This window comes from Phoenix dactylifera, chromosome 4, assembly GCF_051530095.1.
Source record: "Phoenix dactylifera cultivar Ajwa chromosome 4, Ajwa_hap1_PhDact_Kaust_v1.1, whole genome shotgun sequence".
NCBI classification, from domain to species: domain Eukaryota; kingdom Viridiplantae; phylum Streptophyta; class Magnoliopsida; order Arecales; family Arecaceae; genus Phoenix; species Phoenix dactylifera.
Genome location: NC_143193.1, coordinates 7,580,454 through 7,587,036, shown reverse-complemented (window position 1 = coordinate 7,587,036; position 6,583 = coordinate 7,580,454).

Genomic DNA, 6,583 nt, shown 5'->3' with positions numbered 1-6,583 from the left:
GGTTCTCCCCGGCGGAACTCCGCTCTAGGCGTTTTATCCGGGATCACGTCTCCCCTCCTTGAAGTTCAGCCTCCCGATTGAGCTCCGCGCCAGACGCTTGATCCGGGACCGCGCCTCCATATGCTCTTCTCCCTTGTATTCCTTCTCTCCCCTAACACTGGGGAGGACCGGAATATCCCTTGGAGGTGGCGTTCCCCTGGAGGCAGCGGGAGCTTCTTCTGCGGCGGCTCCTCGTCTTTTTCGTGAGGCGTGGATGGCGCCTCTGGGTAGGAGCAGTGTGGACTTCTCCTTCGTCCACTTCTTCTTCATCCGCGCTGGCTCTTCGTCTTTTTCGTGAGACGTCGATGGCGCCTCCGGTTGGAAGCACCCACTTCCGGTGGGATTGCAGCCGCTTCGGATGGAGGTTTCGGGATCCCAGATCTTCAGCTCCTCGGAGTCTCCACCTCTTCTTTACTTTCTTTACACCCTAATTCCCCTCTGGGAATTTCTTATAATCACACGAGCACGCCATTGTAACCAGAAATTATTGAAATGAAAAGTGTTATACATTTTTGAACTGTCTTTCTGGCATTGTCGTTCTACTGGTAATACATCCGCAGGTTAGCGGAATTCCAGCTCCTTGGAATTTCTCGACCATCTAGGGCCTCCAACTGGTAGGAGCCAGGTCGGTTTACCCAGCGAACCCTATACGGGCCTTCCCAATTTGGCGCTAGCTTCCCACCTTCCGCAGGTTGAGATGCTTTAGCTCGCCTTAGCACCAGATCTCCGATTCTGAAAAGCTTCGGTCGGACCTTGGAGTTGTAATATCGGGCCACCCTCCGCTGATACATCGCCATCCGAACCTGCGCCATTTCCCTCGCTTCTTCCAAGAGATCCAGGTTCCCTCGGAGTTGCTCCGAATTGGCCTCGGGTCGGTGCGCGGCCACCCGAGGTGAGGGGAGTCCGAGCTCCACGGGGACAACGGCTTCCGTGCCATAGGTTAGGCTGAAAGGCGTCTCCCCGGTAGGGGTCCGATGCGTGGTCCGATACGCCCAAAGGACATTCTCGAGTTCTTCGACCCAAGCTTGCCCCGTCCGACCGATTCGCGCTTTGATTCCTTGGAGGATTGTCCGATTTGTGACCTCGGCCTCGCCGTTGGTTTGGGGATGCGACACAGATGTGAACCGATGCTCGATCCCGAACTCCTCGCAGAAGTCACGGAAATGCTTGTTGTCGAACTGTCGACCATTATCCGAGATGAGGACCCGAGGTACCCCAAATCGGACAATGATGTTCTTCTTCACGAACTTCCGGACTTGCGCTTCCGTGATAGTGGCCAGCGGCTCTGCCTCCACCCACTTGGTGAAGTAGTCGATTGCAACAATCAAAAATTTCCGCTGAGCTGAAGCGACGGAGAATGGTCCGAGGATATCCATTCCCCACTGGGCGAAGGGCCAGGGTGCAGTGATTGGTGCCAAGGGGACAGAAGGGACTCTCTGGACATTGGCGTGGCGCTGGCAGGCGTCGCATTTCCGTACATGATCCTTTGAGTCCTCCAACAAGGTAGGCCAATAATAGCCTTGCCTCATGATCTTGTGCGCCAAGGACCTAGCCCCCAAGTGTGATCCGCAAACGCCTTCGTGGACTTCGCCGAGGACGTAGGCCGCTTCCGAGGGGCGGAGGCACTTTAAGAGGGGGGCGGTGAACGAGGTCCGATACAGCCTCCCTTCATAGAGTACGTAGTGGGCGGACTTCATAACAAGTCGCCGAGCTTGATCTTCGTCTTCAGGGAGGATCCCTTCGGCGAGGTAGGCGACAAGCGGGTCCATCCAAGACGGCTCCGGATCAATCGCCATCACCGCTCCAGCCTCGCCGATGCTCGGGGCATCCAGGGTCTCCAGGTAGATCGCCCTCGACAAGTTGTGCGCGTCTGCGCCCACTAAGCGGGACAACCTGTCGGCCCTGGCATTTTCACTTCTTGGGACCTGCTGGATGTCGACACTGCCGAGGTCGGGAATGAGTGCTTGCACCTTCCGGACGTAATTCTGCATGGTCGGGTTCCGGGCCTCGAACTCCCCACGGACCTGCCCGACCACCAGCTGGGAGTCGGTGAAGACCTTCAGGCGCCGGATGCCGAGCTCCTTGGTGAGTTTGAGTCCCGTGACTAGGGCCTCGTACTCCGCCTCGTTGTTGGTCACTAAAAATCCGAACCTCAAGGCATACTCGGCTATTACTCCATCAGGACTGGTAAGGACCAGCCCGGCCCCTCCACCTTCGGGGTTCGACGACCCATCGATGTGAAGCGTCCAAATCGGGAGGTCGAGGCTGGGTGTTTCCGGCGACCTAGGTTCCGCCTCCTGCACCGTGCACTCAGCGAGGAAATCCGCGAGCGCCTGGGCCTTGATGGCGGGTCGGGGCTGGTAGCGGATGTCGAACTCACCAAGTTCTACTGCCCACTTCACCAGCCGTCCCGCATTCTCAGGATTGCTGAGGATCTGCCGCAGCGGTTGATCGGTCAAGAAGGTGACAGAATGGGCCTGGAAATAGGGGCGAAGCCTCCTGGTCGCGGTCAGCAGCGCGAAGGCGATCTTTTCAGCCTTCGTATACCGCGTCTCGGCATCCCGTAGGACCCGGCTGATGTAGTACACAGGCTTCTGGAGCTTTGCCTCTTCCCGAACCAGTACCGCACTGACTGCGGTTGGGGAGACCGCTAGATAGAGGTAGAGCATCTCCCCTTCTTGCGGCTTGGACAGCAGGGGAGGAGACGCCAAGTATTCCTTGAGCTGGTCGAATGCTGCTTGACATTCGGCCGTCCAGAGGAAGTCTTTCGGGCGTTTCAACACCTTGAAGAAAGGTTGGCAGCGTTCGGCCGATTTTGCCACAAATCGTCCGAGCGCGGCGACCCTCCCAGCGAGCTCCTGAACCTCCTTCACTTTGGTCGGAGGGGACATATCTTGGATGGCCTTGATTTTGTCCGGGTTGGCTTCGATCCCCCGCTGGTTGACAATGAAACCGAGGAACCTCCCGGCCGAAGCGCCAAAGGCGCACTTCGCTGGGTTCAGCTTCATGCGAAACTTCCGCAAGGTGGCGAAAGTCTCCTCCAGATCCGCGATGTGCTAGTCTGCATGGCGGCTCTTCACCAGCATATCGTCCACGTACACCTCCATGTTCCGGCCGATTTGCTCTTTGAAGATTTTGTTGACGAGGCGCTGGTAAGTGGCGCCAGCATTCTTCAGACCGAAGGGCATTACCTTGTAACAGTACAGCCCCCGGTCTGTTATAAAGGCAGTTTTCTCCTCGTCCTGTGGAGCCATCATTATCTGGTTGTAGCTGGAGAAGGCGTCCATGAAAGACAGCAGCTGATATCCGAAAGTCGCGTCGACCAGTTGGTCTATCCGCGGAAGCGGAAAGCTATCCTTGGGGCATGCCTTGTTCAGGTCGGTGTAGTCGACGCACATCCTCCACTTTCCGCTCGCCTTCCGGACAAGTACGACATTTGCCAGCCATTCGGGGTAGCTGACCTCCCTTATGAATCCTGCCTCCAAGAGCTTGTCTACCTCCTGGTCGACCACTCGGATCCGATCCGGGGCACAGTGTCTCTTCTTCTGTTTTACCGGTCGGTGGGTCGGGTCGACGTTGAGGGCGTGAGAAATGACTTCCGGATCGATCCCAGGTACATCGCCGCCGACCAGGCAAACACATCGACATTGGCTCGGAGGAATTCCACCAACCGGGCCCGAGCTCCCGGGTCGAGATTGGCGCCGACCCGGATCGTCCTGTCCGGGCGACCTTCCTCGAGGGGAACTTCGATCACACCCTCGGCCGGCTCCCCGTGCCGCAAGGCCACCTCGTCTCTGGCGTCGAGGGACTCGACGCTTAAGGCTTCTACGGGCTTCTTCCCTTTGAGAGTTGCTAGGAAACATTGCCTTGCGGTCGGTTGGTCACCTCGGACCTCTCCAATCCCGGCCGCCGTGGGGAACCGCATGAGCAAGTGGTACGTAGAGACCACCGCGCGAAGGGCGTTCAGTCCGGGTCGTCCGAGGATAGCGTTGTAGGCCGAGGGAACACGGACGATCAAGAACCCGAGCCGCACCGTGGCTTCTGCGGGTGCAACGCCCGCAGTCACAGGCAGCTCAACGACACCTTCGGCCGAGATAGCGTCACCAGTGAATCCTATGAGGGGGGTGGATGTTTTGTGCAACAATTGTCTGGACAAGCTCATCTTTTGGAAGGCCTCGTAAAACAAAATATCAGCTGAGCTTCCACTATCCACAAGAACACGCCTTACATCATAGTTTGCCATAGTGAGGGAGATCACCATGGCGTCATCGTGGGGGGTCTGAACCCCCTTTACATCTTCATCACAAAAAGTGATTACATTACCGACCCTTTGCCTCTTTGCGACGGCTGCCCCTGACGCTTCAGTCGAGCCCCCTGCGTTCCTCTCGGGCCGGGGGCAGCCCCCAGTGATAGTGTGGATCACGCCCGCGACGGGTCGATTCTGCTCCCGAGGCTCCTGAGGGGCCGGGTCGGCCGGACGCGGGTCTGCGGGGGGACGTCGGTCGTTCACATATCGACCGAGACGCCCTCGGCGGATGAGAGCCTCGATCTCGTCCCGAAGCTGGAAGCAGTCTTCGGTGTCGTGGCCGTGGTCCCGGTGGTACTCACAGTACGCCCGAGAGGGCCTCCTCCCAGGAATCTTCTTCATCTGTCTCGGGACCGGGAGGTCCTCCCGCCCCTTGATTTCCATGAGGATCTGGGCCCGGGGAGTCAGGAGAGGAGTGTACCGGTTGAAACGTCGGGGCGGAGAACGAGGGCGTAGGGCGCCGTGGTTCCTCGCCGGCGACAGGCTTCTGCGCCGACGTTGAGGCGTCGGGCTCCTCCTCTGGCGTGCCTCTTTTCGCCTTTTCTTCCCGAGCTTTGGAGGGATCTCGGCGGCCTCCTTGCTCCGGTGGGCGGCCGTCTCCTCGGCGTCCGCATACTGGTTCGCCCGGGACAACAGCTCCGGGAAGCTCCGCGGCAGGCGTTTGTCCAGGGAGAAGGTGAGTCTGCCCTTTCGGAAGCCACGCTTCAGGGCTGAAAGAGCCACCTCCTGGCTCAGGTTTCGGACTTCCAGCATAGCCTTGTTGAAGCGGGTAAGATAATCCCGCAAGCTTTCTCCCTCGTTTTGCCGGACATCAAAGAGGGAGTCGGAGACCAGTCGCCGCCGGCTACTGACGGCGAAATGGGTGATGAAGAGGCGAGTAAACTGGTCGAAGGACTGGATTGAGTTAGCCTCCAAGCTGGCGAACCACGCCCTTGCCGGGCCACGGAGGGTCGCCGGGAAGGCCTTGCAGAGGAGAGGATCTGATGCTCCATGGAGGAGCATAAGGGTCCTGAAACTCTCGACGTGATCCCGCGGGTCCGCCGCCCCGTCATAGGGCTCGATCGCCGGCATTTTAAACCCCGGCGGATTCGGGGTCCGCAGGATCCTCAAGGCAAGCGCCGGCTGGGAGGAGATCTCCAAGTCGGCGAAGGGATCTTTGGAGTGGCCCTTCAGGACCTGGAGTTGTCGGTGGAGATCGTCCACCCGCCGGTCCAGGGAGCGCGACCGATGGGTGGGAGACAAGGAGCATCGAGAGGGGGACCGACTGGAGCGCGGGTTCCTTGAGGACTGGGGGGTCTGGGTGTCACGCCCCGGACCCGGATCCGTGACACGGCCGTGCTATTGCCGACTATCGCCTACAGTAGCACGCAGCCTCATACAGGGGTAACAGGTAGCCAAAAAGGATTCATCCTTATATATATATTAAAAGTTTGCAGTACAACCTTCAAGTTTGAAACCCAAAAATACAGAACTTCTATGCTATTCATATGTACAGAAGTATAAAAGCTTCTCCAAAAATACGAAGCTCTGTAACAAAATAAAAAAAAACATATCTGATGGCGATCACTGGTGAGGATCTGAAAGAAAACGAAACATAAACAGATGTGAGCTACACGGCTCAGTAAGTAATCCTGCATAATCCTACCGGATCAACCAGTAGACTAAACATGTAAATCAGGGTTTTGAGAAGCTGACATGCATATTTATCTAATAATCATCCTGGCATAATAAGTATGCAATTTAAACAAGGTAGTAGTGCAAATCACAAAATTTTCATAATATATGCATATAAAACCATGCCCCCGGCATGCCGTGGTCCTTTTTCTCTCGGATGCTACTGCGAAGTCAGACTCAACCACTGGCGGGGCCAGCACAGTTACTATTCAGCCACTGGCGGGGCAGGCTCAGTTACTATTCAGCCACTGGCGGGGCAAGCTCAGTTACTATTCAGCCACTGGCGGGGCAGGCCCAATTCCAATTCAGCCACTGGCGGGGCAGCTCAGTTACTATTCAGCCACTGGCGGGGCAGCTCAGTTACTATTCAGCCACTGGCGGGGCAGCTCAGTTACTATTCAGCCACTGGCGGCTCAGTCATTCTCAGTAGCATCTTTAAGCCCATTATAGTGCCTCTGGGCTAGCTAAGACTTTATAAACTTACATGCATGATTAAACTATCAGTATCATCATGTTGCATACATAGCCATAGCTTCTGAGATCATGCAAGTTACTTATGCATTG